The sequence below is a fragment of the Cupressus sempervirens genome, chromosome 11 (assembly GCF_028749045.1).
Source record: "Cupressus sempervirens isolate cs-2001-9-10 chromosome 11, ASM2874904v1, whole genome shotgun sequence".
In the NCBI taxonomy this organism is placed as follows: domain Eukaryota; kingdom Viridiplantae; phylum Streptophyta; class Pinopsida; order Cupressales; family Cupressaceae; genus Cupressus; species Cupressus sempervirens.
The window spans coordinates 298762343-298787199 of record NC_143128.1 but is presented as its reverse complement, the minus strand read 5'-3'; positions in this window follow the sequence as shown (position 1 = coordinate 298787199).

Here is a 24857-nt window from a genome sequence, read left to right as displayed (position 1 = left end):
AAGGAGAGCTCAACAAGGAGCTCGGTCCTGAGCAACAAGATCATCAAATTCTTGCACCATCTCAAAGGACAGTTGCCCCCTATCCCTAATATTCCAACTTGGATCCTGACTAGAAGCCCATTTGGCTAAACAATCAGCACGTCTATTCCATTCTCGCGGAATATACTTGAACCTAATGAACTGAAAAGAGGAAGAGAAGAAAAGAATCTGCTTAACAACAGTGGCCAGCTGCCAACTAACATCCTCAAGCTCTTGCGAAGAAAGCATGTTCACCACCACCTGGGAATCAGACTCACAAATAATCTTACTCCATCCCCACAAGCAACACTGTTCCACAGCATATAAAATAGCCTGAGCTTCCATGAGATTGTTAGTATAATCACCCTTATGAATTGAGAAGAAAAATTTAACATTCCCAGAACTACAACGAGCCACTCCACCAATACCAGCCGGACCAGGATTCCCACGAGAAGAACCATCAGTGTTAATTTTCAGAACTCCACAGGGAGGAGGAGTCTAGTGCCCATCCCGGTTAACCCGACCCTTCCTCTGATGGTGAAGCTGCTTGGACATAGAAGGAAACCTATGAGCCGCAACCCCATCCTGCAGATGAAAATTGAGGCGATTACAGATAGCAAGATCAACCGAATCCATGCCCCTATCAAGCTCACACTTCACAAGAATAGTTTCCTGGACAGAATGTGATATTTTCCACCAAAGATGCAAAACACCAAGCCAAACATCTTGGAATATGCAACGATTCCTCTCCAACCAGATATGCCAAAGCATGAAAGATGGGCCAGCAATCCAAGCAGCATGGAGAGAAGAAGACTTGGAGGGAGCACTACCCAAGCGAGCCCAAAACTCAGGCAAAGAGGAAGCATGCCGACAAGAGCAACCCCAAGTGCTCCACCAAAGGTGCCATATCTGAGTAGAATAGGCGCAATGGAAGAACAGATGGGAGACAGACTCCTCTCCATTACCACACAAAACACAATAAGAGGGACCCTGAAATCCACGTTTACAAAGATTATCCCAGGTAAGACAACGGTTGTGAGCCACTAGCCACATGAAAAAATTGCACTTGGACCAAGAAACTTTATTCCAAACTTGCTTCCACCAAGGGACCTCAGCATCCCCAAATAATTGTCTAGTTATCTCCTGATACCGAGCAGAGACATGATATTTACCAGACAAGGTACCACCCCAAGCCAATACATCTGGACCAAGCAAAGAGGAACACTCTCTAGAGGCCAAAATTTGAGAAAGCTCCTGACAATCCATGTATGTACCTCTAGGAGGCCAATCAGAGGAATGCTTCCATCTATAACCAACAACAGGTCCCAATTGATAAGGAGTCTTGTAATGAGCCACTTTATCCCATCCAGCAGCAAGAAAAGAGTCACAAAGAGGCTGAAGATGAGGGTATATGGATAAAATGGAAGGGAATCCATCCCAAGCATCAGACCAAAACAAAGCCTAAGAACCTCCTTTACATATCCAGAATAGACCCCTCTTCACCAACATCGCACTATCTTCAAAGTATGCCAAACCATTGAGCCACAACCTTCAAGAGGAAGTGCAAAAATAGAGCAAGGATCAGCACCATGAAAATATTTATGAGTGATAATACGAGCCCAAAGTTGATGCTGTCCAGAGCACCATCGCCAATAAAGTTTAGCAGCCAAAGCTTGTCTACTCAATAGAGCAGAACGAAGACCAAGACCACCCTCCTTTTTAGGCCTACAAACAGTTGCCCAATTAACCAAGCTCCATTTAGTACTACGCAAATTACCACTCCAAAGGAATTGTCGAGAAAGAGCATCAAACTCCTTGAGAAAGTAAATAGGTGCAGCATGAACCATGCTTCTATAAGTAGGAAGAGCTTGGATAATAGCTTGAAGAAGAGTAACTCGGGCAGCAGTAGAAAGCCATCTATGAGTCCAATGATTTACCTTATCCTGAAGCTTGGTAATCAATTTTTTCTAGAAGAGACGTGGTTGCCTGGAAACAGCAATAGGAATGCCAAGATAAGTCAAAGGAAGTGAACCTATCTGAAACCGTAGGATACCAACAATGCTGTGCTGAATAGAATTAGGAGTGTTAAAAAAGTAAATGAAAGATTTGCGCTCATTAACTTTCTGGCCTGAAGCTGCCAAATAAACGTCCAAAGCATGTCGAAAGGCTTCAGCTTCCTTGATCCTAGCAAGACCGGCAAGAGCAGAATCATCAACAAATTGAAGATGGGAAAGAGAAGGTAAGCCATTACCCCACTGCCAGCCTTGAATAGAATTCTGGGACACCTAATGCTTAATGAATCTGCCCAAGCCTTCAGCCATGATGATGAATAGATATGGGGAGAGAGGGTCACCCTGGTGGAGGCCTCTAGAAGCACCAAATAGTTGTGAAGGTTGACCATTAATAAGAATAGAAAAAGAGGCAGAAGTAACGCAACTCATAATCTAACTCACCCAGTCAGAGCTAAATCCAAAAGAAAGAAGAATACTCCTTAGGAAGCTCCATTTAACTCTATCGTAGGCCTTAGCCATATCTAGCTTAACAAACATGGCTCTCTCCCTTGAAGTAGCCATAGAGTAAATAGCCTCAGTAGCAATAACCACCCCATCCAAAATTTGTCTTCCAGCAACAAAACCACCTTGTTCTTCTGAGATAATAATGGGAAGCCACCTTTTCAGTCTCTCAGCAATTAGCTTAGTAATAACTTTGTAGACCACATTACATAAGGCAATTGGTCTTAAAAACTCCAATTGATTAGCACCCTCTCTCTTAGGAATAAGAGTTAAGAATGTAGAGTTCAAAGCTCGAAGCATATTCTTGCTAGCATAGGATTCTTTAACCACCTCCAACAAATCATGATTAATGATGTCCCAAAATTCCTGAAAGAATTCAACTAGAAAACCATCAGGACCAGGAGCCTTCCCCTTAGGCATGCCAAAGACAACCGCCTCCAGCTCTTCCAAAGAGATAGGACGCATGAGATAATCATTCATTTCCTGAGTGATAAGGGAAGGAATACAGGACAAAATAATATTTTCTTCATTATCAGCAGGAGGAGAGTCCTCAGAGAAGAGGGTAGAGAAGTACGAAATAGCCTCCTGGAACAAAGCTGGCAAGGAATTCAGTTGGATACCTTGAGAATTAACCAAAGAAGAGATAGTGCTTTGATTCCGGCGAGATTGCACTATTTTATGGAAAAAGGCAGTGTTTCGATCACCTTCTTGGAGCCAATCAACTCGAGCCTTTTGCTTCCAAAAAATTTCCTCTCGAAGTTCCCATTCTTCTAGAGCTCTAGAAGCAAGGGATTCAGCCTGGCCAAGATCCTTCGAGAAACCTCGATCTCTAATCTCCCTTGTGATGACATCAAGATTTTCTTGAGCAAGCCTCTTCATAAAGTGAAGATTCCCAAAGCATTGCCTATTCCATATCTTGAGCTGCCTTTTAACATATTGAAGCCTTTTAGAAAATGAGAACATTGCAGTACCATATGCAGGGGCACCATCTTTCCACCAACAAAAAACAAAATCATGAAGAGAGGAGTCACGCAGCCACATCAACTGGAACTTAAAAGGAGGATGCTTTGGAACATAAGCCCCTATAGTGGAAAATTTGATTGGCCAATGATCTGAACCTCTCCAATCAAGGATTTTTGAAGAGATAGTAAGGGTGCCACTAAGCCAGAAGCAAGAAACAAGAAATCTATCCAAGCGTTCTGAGATAGCAGCAACACTAGTCCTACGATTATTCCAGGTATAGAGGCCATTAGAAGGCTTAACATCAGAGAGATGCAAAAGAGATATGTGTTTCCGAAGAAGAGCAGAAGAAGGCCCCAATCTAGCCAAACCACCATGCTTCTCTTCCGAACTTAAAACTGAATTGAAGTCCCCTGCTAACACCCAAAGATGATAAGGATGACAATTTCTAACATATTGAATATGTTCCCAAAGTTCCTCCTTTCCCACAAGATCAACAGGTGCATACACATTAGTAACCATGATTACCTCTCCTGAGTCTAGAGTAGAAGCTACCATAGAGAGAGCTGAGCAAGAAGACATCCAACCAAGAGGAGAAATTTTTTGAGGATCCCAAAATATAGCTAAGCCACCAGCACTGCCTGTTGCCCCAACACACTGGCATTGGCCACGAGACCAAATACTAGAGGCATGTTGGACCATAGACTCCACAGAGAGCTTAGTCTCTTGGATACAAAAAACATCAGGACTATGATCAACCACCAAGTTATGAATAGCCTTTTGTCTAGGGATGCTATTCAACCCCCTTACATTCCATGAGAGAATAATCATCATTGGGTAGATTTGGGAAAATGAGAATCCAAAGGTTTCACTGAACCAGACTCAATCAATATATCTCCTATGAGTTTAATCTTCTCTTGGTCTATTTTGTGCCCACTCCTTAGAGGGGGAGAAGAAGAAGCCCACTTAAAGGGTCGAGGTAGCAACCCCAAGGGGAGAGGAGATCCCTTGCCCTTACCTGATGGTAGCACATCCTTAACCAAGTCAGCCAAAACAACATCATCATCTTCCAACACTGTAGGAGTCACCAGAGCCGCTGTCACAGGAGCTACAAGAACCTCACAATTCTGATATACTACAACTTGAGATGCCCCACAAGCATCACTAGGAACAGATCTCTCATCTGGGCAAGCTGGATCAGAAGAGATAGGAGGAGGAATACCCTCCTCTAGAACCATACTATCTAGCACCTCAAAATGGTTAAAACTTGAATCAGATAATCTTTCTTTCAAAGGCCTCTTTTGACCACGTCCCTTAGCTCGAGGATGAACAAGGGTAAATCCATCCTTATCCTGCATTGGAGCCTTACCCTTACCTGTAGCATCTTGTGGATTCATCCCCTTGGTAGTATTGACTATTTGAGATTGTCCTTTCCTTGTAGTATCTGCCAAACCACTAGCATTTCCAGTTGTAGACCGATCCACTCCTTTGAAACTCGAGTTACGGGGGCACTACCGCAGTAAATGACCATACTCATGACAAATCCGGCAACAGAAAGGGAGGGATTCATAATCTAACTGCTGCACCCAAGAAGAATCCCCCAGAAAAATTTCCAAAGAATTTGGTAATGGGTTATTCAAATTAATCTCAACACAAATTCTAGCAAAAGAAATAACCTTTTTATCGAGGGTTTGATGTGCGATCACAGCTGGCTTCCCCAACAAAGCAGCAATTTGTCAAAGGATGTCTTCACGCCAAAATTCCAAGGGAAGACGAGGCAAGTGAACCCAAACTGGCACTGTTGAAGGGAGATCCTCAGCAGAATTAAAACTTGAATGCCAAGGTTTGACAAATAACCCCACATTGTTGTAGAAATAAGGGCCTCCTTCAAAAACACGATCACAATCAGACATGCAAGAGAATACAACAAAAAAATAACTATTCCCTACCAACATAATCTCCATATCGCCTTCCACCTACCAAGAGCGGTAGATCCATGCCTCAGGAGCGGATAGGGAAATCCAAATTTCAAGAAATTTGCATATCAAAGCATGCTTGGTCCAATAATCAATGTCCTCCATTATAGCCGTTGGAGGAATAACTAGAACAGGGCGATCATGGCTACCCGGAAGACAACCATTAACTTTTTTCAGCTTGGAGCTCTCCCTTGAATAAAATGATTCAGATCGCATTGCATGCATAGTTGGAGAAGAACCATCTGTTCTCACCAACGGAGAAGAAATCCCAGGCCCTGCCATGCAAACAATAAAACCCCCAATCCAAAATTGACTGCAGAAGATCTCCAAAAACATCGACACAAATTATGTCCAACAGCTAACAATCCAAACAGAATAGAAAAATAGTAAAGATCAAACACCAAGAACAGGCTAGGGGAAAAACCCTAGCCCAGCCGGCAGCCAACGCTTCTCAGAGACTCCATCCAATTCCTAAAGATCTTTATGTTCTTAGTTTCCTATTTGATAAACTACATAGTGTTAAGTAAATTTTGATTAGAGCGATTAAAGAATTTCAAAAAAAATGTTAAAATTTTAAGGGGGCCACACTTTATACTATGTTATGTTTTTTTGGAGTAAATAGTACCACTTTCTGTGACCCCCTTTTTTGAGGACCTAAAACTAAACAATTTTGAAAAAAAATTAGTACCTACTCTCTCTCTCACTTCCTCTCTCTCCCATCCCCTACTCTCTCTCTCCCCTCTCCCATTGCCTACTTTCTCTCTCTCTCACACACACACCCATCCCCCCTCTCTCTCGCTCTTGCCTTACCTCTCTTCTTCCCTCTCTATGCACTATTTAGGTCTTAATAGTGCATGCACACTAAAGCACCACGTGCTACTAAGACCCAAATTTAAAAATCTTTAAATAGTGCATGCACACATGATCTATAGGGTGTATGTGCTATTCAAACCTTTGCATTCTACCAAGCCTAAGGCTTTGTTTTGCCTTGGGGATCCAACCCAAAAGTTTGGAGTTTATAAACTAGTCTGTGACATGTTTTTCTACAAATATACAAAAAATGATTTATTTTTCTTGTGTGTTCTTTTTCAAGATACCTTGTGGTTGAGCATCGATAAGATCAAGTTACATAAAATTGTAGATCTCTGTGTTAGTTATATAACCATATAATTTATTTTTTATTTGAACTATTTCAAGCCTTTCATCTATAATTTCTTTTGAATTTATGTCCATTTTTTGTCAAAAATCAAGATGTACTAATTGGGTTGTAGATTTTAACTCGTTCATTGAATTTTGCAACAACTTAGTTTTTTAGAAACTAGACTCCATTCTACACACTTCGAAAAATATAAGTTTTGATTTTAGATTAGTTTTCAATCATTTATAGGGGGAGCACACATATATTTCACATTTTTGGGATGTGTCTAGCTAAAAAAATCATTAAAAAAAAAATACATTATAAAATTACCTAAAAAATATGGGATAAACTACATAGTGTTAAGTAAATTTTGACCAAAGCGATTAGAGAATTTCAAAAAAAAAGTTAAAATTTTAGTGGGGCCACACTTTATACTATGTTATGTTTTTTTGGAGTAAATACCACCACTTTCTGTGACCCCCTTTTTTGAGGACCTAAAACTAAACAATTTTGAAAAAAAATTAGTAGTTTAGCAACTAGATTCAAAGGACTACTACTTTTTTTTTGTCATATCTTAAAATTTTGAATGTAACTATCTTCAAATTCTTGTTGAAGTTTAGGAATTGCTGATTTCAGAAAAAGGGTGTCCACTTATACCCCACTTTTGGCACCACAACTTGGTGCACTTACCCTACTAGTCCTTATTAAAATAGAAAAAGACTTAAAAGAAAATATTTTTGGGTGATGAAAGATTGCTCTTACACTTAGGATGCTCCTACATCAATTTAGTAGTACTAAACCAACATTTGTAGAGTTTGTATGTTTTCAAATAATGATTAAACCATATTTCTAGTGGATACTCTAACCAAAAAATAAAAAAAACCTATTCTAGTCACTAGTAAAAACTTGTCAATTCCCTTCTTTGCAACATTGCTTTTAGGATTTGGTAAATTAAAACCCTAAAAGATGTTTGGAACTATTTTTTATTCAATATAATAAGAAATTCCCCACCAAAAGATTGCTAATCGAAGAGGAAAGGAAGAAGAACTTGATAATGCCTTGTCATTTGCATAGATTCAACTTTGATCAATAGGAAAAAGTATCTGCATAGGGTATTTAGATTCCTACCTCAAAACACTTGAAATATAGATAATATATTGTTCTATCAAAAATCCCACTTCTTAGAAAGTGTTTGGTGCAGAAACTCCACTACCAAATCCTACAAACTCACTACATTCCTCATCATAACATCATTCTTTCCATCCTCAAGTGGAAATTGCTCCTAAAACAATTCATCCCTCTTGATGGGTGTGTAAATGTGCTTTGTTTTTGTACATTCATTTTACATTTTTGTCTTGCTTTAAGCCTATCCTAGTCCCTACTAGGTCATTAATCATTAAAGAATATAATGCATTTAATAAAGTTTTAAGTTATGAAATATTTCTTGAAGAATGGATGATTAATGCAAAAATATTGATACATCTTGATTTATTCTGCTACAAGAACTATAGATAATGGACAGATGAACATGGACCAATCACATGAAGCAATGAATAGTTGGGAACCATTGTTTTTTTATTTCATTTTGAGTAAATCATTTTGTAAATGATTGAACATAATGGTTAGAGACTCCATAATCAGTTATATTTTGTTAAAGACTTGAGGCTAGCGGCCAAACCAAATTGTTTCTTATGTATATTTAGGGTAAAGGCCATTGGCCATTAAAAGCTCAGTTATTAGTTAGTTAAAAAAATGGGAATATATATATAAAGTTGTTAAGACTATAAGATGAGATATGCATATGATATATGAAAGACTCTGTTTAAACTATCTCTAGAAATCTTGGCATTAACAAAGATGAACTCTCTATAGTAGCCAACATTAGAATATTGCTCACCATATGGACCAAAGGAAGGACCCCCTCTCAGGAAGCTTGGGCAGATAATTTCAAGTTGTGTTGTGTGAATTTACATATTGATTGGTTATCTGTGCTTGTTAAGACATTTATTCCAAATTGAATCAAATGTGTACATTTATATATTGATTGATTGTTTGTACCTATTTAAGAAGTTTATTGCATATACATTCGTTAATTAAGTAATATCTATGCAAGGCTTGTTGTTGTTAATCAAGGATTTAATTGTCTGATGAAGTAATTGGTTGCGACATTCTTATCTATTCAATTTGCTATATATCATTATTCTGCTACTACATAAAATACAAAACTCCCATCTATTATAGAATACTTTCCATTACATCCTTCCTATCGCATCCATCCATTTACTGAACAACCTCCTATTTCTATTTATAATACTTCTTGTCACCATTTATCATACTTCTTATCACACTTTGTTCCTAGAACCAATTTTTTATAAACAACCTCTTGCCACCACTAAATTTTCTATCACAATCAAAGTAGATTTTAGCTCTTAATTAGTTCAACTCTTAATCAAACAAAACTTTACAATAGCATTCATAAAAACATTATGCTTAATTTTTTAGAAGTGTGTTTTTTATTAAGTAAAATAGGTTTTACAAGGATCCTGAAACCCAGAAGTTTTACAACATAAATATAGAAATTAAAAAAGTCTAGCTAACATGAAAGTACTACAAAAAGCCAAAACCAACATAAGGCCCAAGGCTAGGAAGCAAAAGTCAACACCCAACAAAATTATGAGAAAAACCAAAAGAGAAACAAACTAATGGTTGTCCTTATCCTTCTGATTGTCCATTCCTTCCTAGTTCTTGTTTTGGGTTTCCACCTAGTTCACTTGGTCCCTGGAGTCTATCCAAACAATCTCTTCTTGGCCAAATTCTAGCCTAGTCTTCTACATCGTGTCCCCACTAATGTCAGCTCTCATCAGAGAATCCCCCAGATTGACAATGTTCTCATTCAGGATGTGTAGAGTGTCCACAATTTTTTTTGACATGATCTAGTGGATGGAATCAAACCTCTAGACTTTTTGTTCAACCAAGGAGAGTCTATCCTCCTATTCATCTCTGGTGTCCTAGTTTCTGTAGATATTTTGACTACCTTCCAGATCTGTCTTCCTTCCCATGGTCACCTAGTCCCTATGGATGTTCTAGCTGCTGTCCTAGCTTTTCTTATCCTTTAGAGCCTCAATTTCCTAAAACAACCATTTTATGGAATGGAAGTTATCAGTCAAGCTATTCTTCATGTTGTTCAAGAGGTTGAGGTTGATTTTCCATGCATTGTCAGAGATGATCAACAGAGCAGGGTTAATTAGCTCATCATGGTGGGTTTTTCTATCAAGGTCTCCCAACACCTAGATGTTCATTAGCTCTCTAAGAATACCCAAGATTGCAGTATCCAAGTTAAAATTCCTCCAAGCCCTCCTCCTATTCTTCCTAATCACTTGCCCACTTTTTTCCACCATAATTTCAATCATCTCCTCAGGCAATGATGTAGGTAAGACAAGACCAGGGGTCTTAGCACTCTGGGCTCTCAGGTCTACCTGGGGAAGGGCTTAGTTGACTTTTCTTTTCTTGGGATTTCTTAGGGGCATGTCAAGAGCCTCCTCCTCCTTGTTGCTTTCTCTCCCCAGCTTTTCTTCTATCAAATTATCCTTCCCTAGCTCCTTATCCTCCTCCTCAGAGTTTGTGTTAGTCTCCTTGTCTTCCTCACTATCTGCCTCTTGAGGCTTAGGCTTGGGGAGAGGGGGAGGGAGGCATCTAGGGTTGTTTCTACTAGGAATGTAGGGATTATGGGCAGAGATGGCATTGGTGGTGTTTTTCTCATTCTCATTTTTCACTACCTAAACATCCCCAGAATCAAAACTGGTAGTGTCCTCTGAAGCACAACCCGGGTCACCAAGGGATTTTTCTCTAGTTTAAGTTTTCAAAAACTCATAAACTAGGAGAAGAAAGCCTTCGTGGAGGGTAGGGTTGGTAACAAGTTTTTTCTTGAAACCCTCAATACTCTTAGACATGGAAGTGTAAAGATAAAAGGGAAGAGAAATTTTAACACCATGCCTAAAGTGGTTTAACAAAACAAAATGGTGCATTCTTATCCTATCAAATCTAGGGTCAAGAGTGATATACTCAATGAGGATCCTCAAAACATACCTCCAAATTTTTTTGATGGATTCTATGTCATAAGAGGTGATAATCTTGACAAGATTATCTTTCTCCATTTCATCCTTGAAAAAAATGCTAAATGCATTGGCCGAAATCTTTTTGTCCCTATAGAAATTCATGCCTTGCTAGGGAATGTCTATCACCTGTGCGATCAAGCCGTCAAAAATTTGATGGGTGACACCATCAATTTTAACTCTCCCATTGTTCCATGTTTCCACCATGATCTTGGTCACCCCATCTTCAAATTCATGAAGCATTTCCATGAACCTGGTGATGTCACCTTTTTCGAGTTTGTGCCACACCTTTTTCTTCTCCTTCCAGCTCTCCAACTCCCCTTAGGGCTCTCTTTTGATCCTCTCTTCGACCATGGTTTCCTTCGGCTTTGTAAACCCTATACCACTAGCTATTTTACAGTGCTCAATTTTCCTTTGGGCACTTAAAATGAAAACATTTTTATGATATTTAGTGGTTATGTTCTTGCCATCCCTCGAAGCATGCCTTTTGTACTCATAATTATGACATGAAAAGGGCTCTGCATGATTTCTAATAACTCCCCCTCTGATGTCCAATTTAGCAAATCCTCTCATTATTAAAATGGGATTCTATTTTTACCCTGGATTCTATCCTACCAAATCAACTCAATCGTCATAACTAGGATTTCATCTCCATTTGTCCATGTCATCATCAAGTTTTTGGTGACAGCATCATTGGCAAACTAGTCAGCAACCAAGTTGGTTTCCTAGTAAGTGTGGCTGATGTGAGTCTTTCTAAACTTTCCCAAGCCAAATTTGATGCCCTCTATTATGTTGGCAATCATCCAGGTAGGTGTAGATTGACCTTTGAAGTAATTGATGATGTTTAGGCTGCACTAGCTTCTACAAAGTGGTTTGTCTGGTGACCAAGAGGGAATGAAATGGCCATGATTCCTCTACCCAAACTATTTCTAATTATGCCTCCGCTTCTGGCTAGACCAGGGTTCACCTTTGCTGCCTTGTCAAAGCCTCATGGGGAAAATACCATCTTGCTTCCTATCTTCTCATGGCCCTATCTTTCTTACTAGCTTTTATGATTCCACCTTCCTTGATATTTCCTCCTTTCATTTTCGCAAAGTTCTCCAGAATGAGACCTTCAATTTTCTTAGCAATTATGAACTCTAGAGACTCTCTTTCTCTAAATATTCTATTGTTGTGATGGATTCTCCACTAGTAGAAGAAATCTAGGATACTAGCTAGGGTACACCAACTTAATCCAAGATCCTTAGTCAAGAAGATCCACACCTTGGAAGAGTAGGGGTAGTGGATGAATAAATAATTGACCATTTCTAGTTCATGCTTTCAGAGGCAACATCTATTGGGGATAATTTTGCCTCTCTTGGCTAAATTATCCAAGGTGAGAATTTTATCTTGCAAGAGGAGCCAGAAGAAAATGTTGATTTTAGGTGTGGAGTAGAAATCTAGGCTTTGGCCCAAATAGGTTTCTCCATCGTCTCCCATAAAGAGAAATAGCCAGAAGCAACAAAATAAAATAAATTTAAGGTGTCTCCCCAAATAATGGAGTCCCTATCATTATTAATAAAGGTGGCATTTAGTAAAACCATCAGGGGGTTAAGGTCCAGGGATATCATAGATAGGTTGTGCTAGCCATTCTCAGATTTGTACTCACTAACTTCCATCCCAAACCTTTCTATGCATTGCTCCATCCATTTTCTATAGCTAGGGTGGTTGATTGTTTAGAAGTGTGTTAATGAGAATCTAAAATTTAGATTGGAATTCATTTGCAGAAGTAATCTTAGATGTGTGATAATTTGGATGGTTTAATTTATTAGCAAGTAGTAATTTACATTCATGAACCTCTTGATTTATTATTTTGATCCCTTGAGAAAACAACCATTATATCTCTCATGAGTTCACAAATCCTAGATTGACATTCTTAGGGTATTTTTGATTCAATTATATCTATAAATATACCATCAAATTGAACCTCATTTTTACCCAACATTTTTGGCATTGTTACTAGGGAGAGATATTAAAGGCATGAAATTATAATAGGTCAAGATAGGAACAATGAGCCCTTATGAATTCTTGAGCAATTATCAACCTTTTTTAGGATAGTACCTTTGGTTTGCACCGTAGTAAATCTTTTAGGTGCATGAATAGACCCAGAGATAGTCAAGGTGATTTGATAAGAAAGAATCAGTAGGTAGTTCAAAATTTCAAAAGTCACAAAAAGAGAAAAATCTATCAACCATTGAAATCAAACCAAAGAACAAAGTTAGAATCTAGGCATATTCTCAGTCTACCTCTCCTACTACACCTCCTAAAATTTTTGAACAATTCATGAAGTCATACAAAATTAAGTGTAGTAAGCCTCAAAATTCTTTGAAACAACCCTTTAAGACATACTATACACCTTGGGAAAAAAAGTTTTGGAAAAAGTCATGGATGACAATATCAAAAATAGCAACGCAAGAAGAAATGATAATGCAATTGTCCAACATGATGTGACCTTTGAGTTTCCTATTTAGCCTCTTGAGGATAATTCCCCTATGAAAAAAAATCCCTCACTCAACACTTCCTATATTTAGAGGGTCAACCTCAGAGGATCCTAATATGTTCCTATTTGAATTTGATGTCCCTTCTAATAGCTATGATTATCAAAGTGATGCACAAAAACTAAAGCTATTTCCAACTACCTTGAAAAATGTTGCATTACAATGGTTTATGAGTCTTAGGGACATTAGAACATGGAACCAAATGAAAGATGCTTTTCTAGAAAAATATCAGTTCTATAAGACCAAGGAAGTATGGGATGAAAAATTTCATATGACTCAACAAGAAGAAGAGTCAGTTGAAGATTTCTTGGAATATTTTTCCTTTGGCTTACAACACTCAAGGTGTCCTGATTTAACTCCATACACCATCAAGATTCTTTTCTTAAGAGGGATTCATGATGAAACCATGGATGCTTTAAATTTTATTGGTAAAGGTGGTATTTCTAAAATATCCTTTGAAGATATTTGTGATATATGCAACAACTATTTGTGGTCTCATTGATCTATTCACAAGAACTCAAGTAAATTTTCCACTATGGGTAATGCATCAGGTATCTCTAAGTGTGAAATTGGTAATTTACTTGAAGATCTTAAAACTAACTTATCAAATCATATGGCAAACAAATTGACACTTTGTATTCTCATAGGAAACATGAGGAAGCTGAAAAGGCCTTGGCAGTATATTGCCCAACTTGTCATAAGAAGCATGGAATAGAAGATTGTCCTTATAATCAAACTCATGTGGCATCACTTGAGGAAGCTAGCAAGACTTCAATGTTATGACCTCTCCCTGAAGGGATAATTCTCATGGAATATACCAAAGAACTAGTTTACTATATGGCTCTGCAATGCCAATTTTTACCTAGAGGGTTATCCAATGAATATTTTCTTGGACCACCTCAACAATTCTCTAACCAAGGTCCATGATATGGAGGTTATCAACAACCCCAACCTTATCAGCAATGGTCCCAAAAAATTTAACCTAGTACACAACCATGGCATCAAACATGGATGCCACCACCTTCACATCCACCCCTACACCCTTATATACAACCTTATCCTCCATAGAAATCATTTCCTCCACCACTACTGATAAGCCCCTACCAATAACCTCAACAATTTCTTCCCCTCATGGCTCCATCTTCTTCAAATCCACCACAACTGCCCAAACCTACATCCGTGCCAACTCAACCAAATCCAAATCCTAACAATAAGCCTCCTCAACTATTCTATCATAGTGAGAAGGCTAATTTTCCTACCCATCCTATTAACATGGTTGAGTTGGATGGTGTACACCTCAGATCTGGGAAGGCTCTTAAAGAGCCTACTATTACAGAGGTCCACGATGAACTTGAAGAAGAATTAGAAAAAGAGCCTCTATTTCCCAACTGATTCATTCCTATACTAGAGCCTAAAGACCCAACACACTCAAAATTTGATATTTTAAATGAATTGCACAATGTTAATATAAAAATTCCTCTTTTGTAGGCTCTTAAGGATGTGCCAGTGTACAATAAGATGATATAAGAATTATGCACCCGACGATAGAAAAAGAAGGATTGAAAGACTATCTAAGTTATTGGATAGTTAGTAGACTTGGTGTTGGGAAATGTTAATATTCCAAAATATGAAAATCCTAGTAGTCCTATCATCCAAGTAAGTATTGGTACAATTGTTATTCCTAATACAGTTGTAGATTTAGGCGATGCTATAAATGTAATGACCAATGAAACAAAAATAAAATTATCCTTGGATGGACTTAGACCTACTTCTATGGTACTTCAAATGGTTGATCAATCCTTAGTCAAACCAAAGGGGGTGATAGGAGATGTCATTATTTCCATTTATAGTTGGTATTATCCAACCAATTTTATGATCCAAAAGCCCAAAGCTAAGTTTGGGGGATATCCTCTCATTCTTGGAAAACCTTGGCTAGCAGCAGCCAATGCCCACATTAATTTTCAATTAGGTAACATGATTATTTCCAATGGTGAGCAAACAAAATATTTGACCTTATGTCCTCCTACTCAACCATTATTAGACACCAAAGACCCAATATGGGTAGCTAGTGATTTATATGACTATGTTCTAGTCCTTCCATTCATGCAAGTACACTATTCTAAAGACCCAACTAATGAGGCCATTTTAGTAAACTTCCATCAGAATAGGTATAAGTCTAATGATATCCTAGAAACTATGGTTTTTCCTTCTCATATGACTATTGACTATCCTTTTGTAAATTTTCCTTTAGTTGGAAATCCTTGATCCATTCAACACTTCCTCACATTACATCTACTTCTGCCACATCAATGTTTGTATAGTCCATTATTTTTTTTAGAAAATCTAGAAACATCATCAAGACCCCTGCTTAGTGCTCCTACATCATCAAAACCTATGGAGATCCTACCTAGATGTACCCTCAATATTAATCCATAGTTAACACCAGCTCAAGTTAAAGATCTCATAAGTATGCTTAAAGAACATAAATATGCATTTGCATGGGAGTATCAAGACATGTGAGGTATTCATCCTGACACTTGCATCCATCACATTTGCATAGAAGAAGGAAGTCACCCAGTTCAACAACCACAACATAGACTCAATCTTACTTTGCATGATATCGTCAAAGAAGAACTCCAAAAACTCTTGAATGTTGGTTTCATTTATCCAATTTTAGATAGCAGATGGGTATCTCCTTTGGCTTTTGTTCCAAATAAAAATGGTAAGTGGCATATTTGTGTTCATTATCAAGCTTTAAATAAGGCTACTAAGAAGGATCATTCTCTATTACCCTTTATTGATCAAGTTTTGGATACTCTTGTAGGAAACAATTCTTCTCTTTCTTGGATGGATTTAGTGGGTACAATCAAATCCATATCACCCTAGAAGATCAGGACCAAACTACCTTCACTTGTCCATGGGGAACCTTCACATACAAAATTCTCGCTTTTGGATTATGTAATGCCCTTGTGACATTCCAACGCATAGTATTAAGCATCTTTTCTGATCTAGGTAATGATTGTGTAGAAGTTTATATGGATGATTTTACTATTCATGGAAATACCTTTGATGAAGCTAAAGATAACTTAGAGAAAGTGCTTAAGTGATGTATCGACACTAATTTGTCTCTAAGCCATGAGAAATGTCATATGTTTATGACAGAGGGCATTGTTTTAGGTCACTTAATATCCTCAAAAGGTATACAAGTTGATCCCAAAAAGGTCCAAGTAATTCAAGACCTCCCCATACCTTCGACCCAAAAAGATGTTTGGAGTTTCCTTGGTTATGCTAGGTATTATAGGAGATTTATTCAAAACTTCAATAACATTGCTTCTCCTTTGTTTTCTCTATTAGTTAAAGATGTCATTTCTATTTGGAACCCTAAGTTTCAAGAAGCCTTTGAAACTATTAAGACCAAGCTAGTCACTACTCCTATTCTTAGAGGACGTAATTGGGAATTACCATTCCATATTCACACCAATGCTTCTAATTTTTCAATGGGAGTAGTACTTGGACAAAAGGAAGATAATTGCTTCTATTCAATCTACTATGTTAGAAAGAACTTCACTGGTGCTGAGGTAAATTATACGGTAACTAAAAAATAATTCTTAGCTATTGTTTATGATATTAATAAATATTGGCACTACATTACTAGTTATAAAGTTTTTGTTCATACTGATCACTCAATGATTCAATTTTTAATGAATAAACCTATAGTAACTAGTAGGGTTATTAGGTGGTTTCTTTTATTGCAAGAATTTGATATCACTATACTTGATAAGCCTAGTTGAGAAAATGTGGTTATAGATTTCTTGTCCTAGTTACAACAATCTGATAATGAAGTTGTTCTTGTTGATGATTTGTTCCCTGATGAACACCTCTTTTCCATTTTTTCCAAGAGTTCATGGTATGTTGACATCGCTAACTATTTAGTTACATGCAAGTTTCCACCACACTTTCCGTTTGAGCATCATAAGTTGGTGGGCCTCAATGGACACTATACTTGGATCAATGGTCTTCTATTCCATTCTAGCATTGATAACATCATTCATCGATGTATTCCTAAGGAAGACATCTTTGATATTCTTTGTGCTTGTCATACTAAACCTTGTGGTGGACACTTTGCTACTCAATGGACTGCTCAAAAGATTCTTACTATAGGTTATTGCTGACCTACACTCCATAAGGATTGCAAGTGTTATGTTTAACATTATGACTAATGCTAGTGCATGGGTTGTTCTACATGATCAGATGAAATGCCACTTCACCCTCAATTCTCTATTGAACCTTTTGAAAAATGGGGTCTCAATTTTGTTGGAGCTATCAACCCACCTTCTAGAAAAAAGGAATATATTCTTGTTTGTATAGATTATGTCACAAAGTGGGTTGAGGTGGTTGTCATTAAGCATGCTCAAGATACCAAAGTTGTTGAATTTCTATATTTTGAGATATTCACTCACTTTGGCATTCCATGTGAGATTACTATTGATCAAGGACCTTAGTTCACTTCAGACCTCATTGTTGCATTAATCAAAGAGTGTGAAATTTGCCACATAAAATCGTCACCTTACCATCCTCAAGGAAATGGATAAGTCAAGGTAACGAATCAAGAATCAAAGAATATTCTTACTAGAATTGTTACACTTCATAAGCATGATTGGGCCACATGGCTTTCTAAAGTTGTGTGGGCCTATTATACCATGTGGAAGACCACCACTAGTCTAACCCCTTATGAATTGGTTTATGGTAAGAAGGTAGTACTTCCTATTGAGTTTGAGATTAAGAATCTTTGAACTACCCTTCAACTTGGATTGAGTCTCTCTAATGCTCAAAAGGAATGCATAACACAACTCCACTCCCTTAATGAGTTACATCAAGAAGCACTTCTTCATACTAAACTTGTTCAAAATCAATGAGCACTATGGTATGACAAACACATTCATCAGCATTCTTTCAAACCTAGCTTTTGGGCACTTCTATATGACTCCCAATTCCAAGACTTCAAAGGCAAGTTTCATACACAATATGTTGGACCTTACAAAGTTGAGCATGTATATGACAATGATGCGATTCAACTCTACATCGTAGACTCTGAACATCACAAGCTCCATGTTAATGGTCATAGACTAAAGCTCTACAAGAAGCCTTTTTCCAAGGAAGCTTTTATTTTTGATATCACAAAGGAACCTACCATGGTTTCCTTTGGTCTCCTTCATCATTACTAGAATATATATATATACATATATATCTATATATATATACATATATATATACATACATATATATATATATATATATGTATATATATCGATACATATATACATATATATAGATATTAAAAAGAATGAAAAAAGATCCAACAATGAAAATCAGTTTCTAGCATTTTTGGCCAACTACTTGTTGAAAACTAGTTGATCCAGTGACTTGTAGTTGTCAGACTCTCTGTTAGTGAAAACTAGTTCGCCAGTGCTTCCAAGTGGCACTTGATTTAAAACTAACTTATTGGTGGTCTAGTGTCATATGTAAATAAACCAAAAAAAACACCAAACTTCCAGCAATGAACTCCAATGAATAAGATAGGAAGGTCTCTTTGTTCGTATTGCCCTTCTCTTGGCATCCCTTACTCGTGGCCCTCCTATCATTTTGGGTTTTCAAGTCAACTAGCCTAATATGAATGACATGTATTTTTGAACGATATCTTTAGCTTTGATGATTGTTCCCTTTCAAATCTTATTGTTGCGGATCATTATTTACTCCTCTCACATGCCTGCTATCTCTTTTGTTAGGGTTGGCATCACTCTCCTTTCCTTGATGGGCAATATTCTCGGATATGTTGATGTCTTTAGTTCTTCCTTCCTCGCTCTCGCCACATCAAAAAGTATCTACTTACCTTATGCTTTATTTTTTGCATTCTATTTCTTTTGATAATTACTTGGCTTGACTAGGATGGATCAACTACTTAATTCGGGGGGTTCTATGCTAGGTCACTCCTTCCACATATTCTCATCAGTTCTTTTGGGTCACGATATTAATTATGATCCCCCTTCCATTATTATTGTTTGTGGGTTCTATGCCAGGTCATTTCTTACATGATTCCTTTGTCCTAATATTAATTAAGATCATCTTTCCATTATTACCACTTTTGATGGTACCATTCCCATTTATCCTATTCTCTATTGCTAAAACCATTTACACTTCTTATCATTTTCACCGTTGCTTTCCTTCCTATTTCACACTATGTTAAATTCACTTTGAACTCTATCACTTGTCACCATGGGGGGTAAACACCTTCATTTTGAACCAAACTAATTGGATAAGTTGAATGTTGATGAAGAAGCATTAAAAATCTTTGCTCATTCTAGATGGACGAAGTTCTTTGAAAGTCTATGTGAGTTTGATGCTACCATAACTACAGAGTTTACTATAGGATTTCAGGGAGCTAATGTTGTGGTCCAAGGACTACAATCTCTTGTGAATTTGTAGACTATTGCAAAGGGCACTAGCCTACCCCAAATTGGTGACCATTTCTATCCCAATTCATCATTGAGGATTATGGATTTGAAGCCCCATAAAAAGTAGTTCCTTCAGCAGGGTGAGTTGGTTGAGAATATCCAAGGGCAAGGAGTGGCACGCAAATCTCTACTACCACCATGGGACATTGTTTCTAAATTCTTGATCAATTACATCACTTGTGAAGGATGCTACAAGTATGTGTTTTTCCACCATTTCAGCCTCATGTTACACTTACACTATGGTGTTCTTGTTAATCTTCCATATTACCTATTCTGCTCCCTGAAGTGGTCTTGTGACCAGTATAATCAAGTTCATGTTGATTCTATGGCTCACCATAGGTTAGTTAAGTTGACTATTGACCATAACCTCTACTCAGCTGAACCTATTCTAGAATGAGATGCATTTGTTAACCAAACCAATATAGAAGACCCTCAACTTCCTACCACTGATAATACCCTCGAAGTCAGTCCTTCTACGAAATGACATTTGAAATCTCTAGGCATACAGAAATGAAAAGCCCTAAAACCTAAAGTTTCTAAAAAGAAAATGGGAAATGAAAACCAAAATCCTATCCCACATCCTATGATTACTTGTCTGAAGTAGAATACCCCTAATAGGTTGCAAGGATTAGCTAAAATAGGGGGTCTGTATGTGATATGGAAATTTTGGGTACAAGACAACCATAGATAAAGAATGCCCAACTTTTAAGAAGATTGAGAAGCCAACAACATAGGAACAAGAACCAACATCAACAAAAAGAGGACTTTGCTACTGAGGATCTAATTTCAAAAGAAGAGGAGTCACATGAGAAAAGAGACAAAGAAGAAATGGAACACCATGAGAATTTTACTCAGTTCAGTGAAGGAATTGGTGAACAGATTGGGGAAGAGACTCCAAAATGTAATATGAATATTTAGATTACTAAAGATGAGGGCACTACTAAAAATCAACAAGAGAATACTGAGATTGAAATATTATATGAAGATGCTTAGTAAACAACTGAAGAGGTATGCCCTTCTTCTCATGACAAAAGTACTAAAAAAAATGAGGCTATAATGAAGGAACATCTGACCACCAATACTAATATGGTTGTTTACCAAAATACACAAATTGAGCATCCTCTTCATGAATCCACTCTTGTAATGGTTAATCCCAATTGTAATACACCCCTTGTCTCTTTTATAGTTTAGAATGATTTCAATCCAATTGCTACTAGAATGGGTGGAACTCATGGAGTTCCTGAAGTAGAACAGGGCATGCCACTTCTCTCTAATACACAATTATGGTAGATTGTCACTCAACTCCAACAACCAATTAGCAACTACAATTGCAATTACAAGCACTTATTTCTTAGGGCAAGGGAGCCACTAATACGACTGGAGTTGAAGAGAATATAGAAATACTGAATGTCACGCCTATTCAATCCAGCCAATCACCTCATTTCATGAGGACATGCAAAGTCTTTAAGTTGGGGGGAATGATGGGTTTGCAAATGTGCCTTGTTTTTACATTCTTTTTACATTTTTGTATTACTTTAAGCCTTTCCTAATCCCTATTATGCCATTAATCATTAAACAATGTAATGTATTTAATAAAGTTTTAAGGCATGAAATATTTCCTAAAGAATGGATGGTTAATGTAGAAATATTGATACATCTTGATTTATTCTACTATAGGAACTATAGATAATGGATGGATGAACATGGACCAATCACGTGAAACAATGAATAACTAGTAATTGTTGTTTTGTTATTTCATTTTGAATAAATCATTTTGTAAATGATTGAATGGTTAGAGACTCCATGATTGGTTATATTTCATTAAAGACTTGAGGCCAGTAGCCAAACCAAATTGTTTCTTATGTATACTTAGGGTAAAGGCCATCAGCCATTAAAAGCCTAGTTATTAGTTAGTTAAACAAATGGGAATCTATATAAACAAAATGTTATGATTGTAAGATGAGATATGCATATGATATATGAAAGAGTCTGTTTAAACTATCTCTGAAATTCTTGGCAATAAAATAGGTGAAGTCTCTATAACAACTAACATTAGAATATTGCTCACCACATCGACCAGAGGAAGGGCCCCCTCTCGGGAAGCTTGGTGAGATCATTTCAAGTTGTGTTATGTTGTTTGCATTTCCATATTAATTGTTTGTTTATGCTTGTTAAGAAGTTTATTCCAGATTGAATCGAATGTGTGCATTTATATATTGATTGATTGTCTATACCTATTTAAGAAATTTATTGCATATATATGTGTTAATCAAGTAAGATCTATGCAAAGCTTGTTGTAGTTAATCAAGGATTTAATTGTTCAATGAAGTAATTGGTTGCAACATTCTTATCTGTTCAATTTTCTATATATCATTATTCTCCTGCTACATAAATTATCAAACTCCCATCTATTATAGAATACTTTCTGCTACATTCTTCCTACTACATCCATCCATTTACTGAACAACCTCCTGTCACTATTGATAATACTTTCTGTCTCCATTTATCATACTTCCTATTGCACTCTATACCTAGAACTAGTCTATTATAAACAACCTCCTGCCGCCACTAAATTTCCTGTCACAATCAAAGTAGATTTCAACTCTTAATTAGATCAACTCTTAATTGCACAAAAATTTGCAATAGCATTCATAAAAACACTATGCTTAATTTTTTAGAAGTGTGTTAATGAGAATCTAAATTTTAGATTAAAATTCATTTGTGGAAGTAATCTTAGATGTATGATAATTTGGATAGTTTAATTTATTAGCAAGCAATAATTTGCATTCATAAACCTCTTGATTTATTATTGTCATTCCTTAAGCAAATAGTCATTATATCTCTCATGAGTTTATGAATCCCGGATTGACATTCTTAGGATATTTTTTGATTCAATGATATCTATAAATATACCATCAAATTGAATCTCAATTTTATCCAACACCTCTCAGGAAGCCATTGTAACATAAGTGAGGCTCATTCTAGGGCATGGGTGACTACTAGATGGTACAAAAATGGTGTCTTAATTTTATTCCATATTTTATACTCATTCACTAGGTGTCCTACCATTTTCCCCTCTGTCATTTATGATTATTGGAGGGAAAGATGAGAAAACAAAATGATATTGTTCTACCCACCAAATGAAGATCAAGAGGTTAATTGTTTTTAATTTTAATGTCTTTGAATATATTTTCAATATTTGGTATTTTATTTCAAAATATTAACATAAGTTTTGTGCTTGTAATTACCAATAAAAAATTCAAAGTCTAAACATAGGATAATTATAGGATGTCTAAATATTTAATTTTGACTCTACGTAAGTGTTGTTATAGAATTAAAATGTCACACTTCTTAAGATAATGTAAATTGGCAATTGTACCTAGGTATGGAATGTGATGTTAAATAGGTATGAAAGGTTGATTAGTAGGAAATTTAGTAAATGATGTTATTAAAAATATTTTATAAAAAGTAAAATTTACATTTAAATAGTTTTAAGTATTAATATAAATTAGTAATTCTTTTGATTGTGAAAGTTGGAATAAATAATTGTGAAACTAAATGTGTAATATAAATAGAAGAGAATTAAATTAAACAAAAGATTATCAATCTATTCATTCATTGATATAGATATTGGAGAAAGACTAAATGACTTTGTAATATTGATTGAAGAGCCCATAATGGTTAATAAAATCCCCCGAGCCATTTAACAAACTATCTTGTATCTTGGAAGATGAAATGTCAAACCATAATTAGTATAAGAAAAAGAAATCCCAAGGGTTGTGAATGAGTTATAAAATAAAATAAACCTAATCCATTAATAAATAGATGCTATAAAAATTGAAGAAAGAAAGTATAAATGACTAATTATCCAATCACCTATTTAATCATTCATTTGGTAGTGTATTTAGTCACTTGTGTTTTAGTAATTAATTATGAGTGAATAATTATCTAGTCACTTATTTAGTCATTTATTTGGTAATGTATTTAATCATTTTTATTTTCTTGATCTTGTGATTTTACTCGGTGATCAAATTAGTCACTTATTTAGTCACCTATGTTTGTAAATTGCAAAGAAATAGTGGAATGTGATCAATTTTAGTCACATGACTAAATTTTTAAGTCATGCGACTAAAATTTTTAGTCACATATTTGCATCAATTTACTAGTGATATAGGAGCTTCAGTTACCTTTTTCTTCAAGAATTTAAAACTCTCATCAATGTCCATTGTCCATGTGAACTTCTTTCCTTTGGTATAGTCTATTATGGGTGCTATAATATTGCTAAAATTTTGGATAAACTTTTGGTAGAATGTTCCCAACCCCTACAAACTTTGTACTCCTATTATACTAGAAGGACTGGGCCATTCTAGGATTACTTTTACCTTTTTTGGATTCATTTGAACACCTTCTCAAGAAATGACAAAGCCTAGAATGGTCAAACTAGTTTGCATGAATCTACACTTTTTCAAGTTTGCAAAGAGCTTCTCCTTCCTTAATACGCTCAAGATGATTCTCATGTGTTGTAAGTTTTCATCATTGATTCTACTATAGATCATAATATCATCAAAATAAACTACAAAAAACTTAACAAAGTAAGGTCACAATAGTGTATCATCAACTGCATAAATGTGCTAGGTGCATTAGAAATCTCGAAAGGCATAACCATCCATTCATACAAACCATATCTTGTCTTAAATGTTGTTTTCCATTCATCTCCCTCTCAAATGTGGATCTAGTGGTAGCTACTTTGGAGATCAATCTTATTGAAGTACGTATCCCATACTAATTCATCCATCATGTCCTCTTTCTAAGGAATAGGAAATCGATACTTAATGGTGATCTTATTAATTACTTTTCTATCAATGCACATCCTCAGTGTGTCATCCTTCTTTGGATTCAATAATGCAAGTACTACACATGGACTCATTCTTTCTATAACTAGATCCTTTTGCATCAATTATGTCACTTGTTTACTCAACTCTACATGATGTGTTAGATTCAGCCAATAGGCTGCTTGATTAGGTAGAGTTTCTCCATGAATAAGCTCAATATGATGTTGAATATCTCTTTTTGGTGGGAGACCATCAGGTA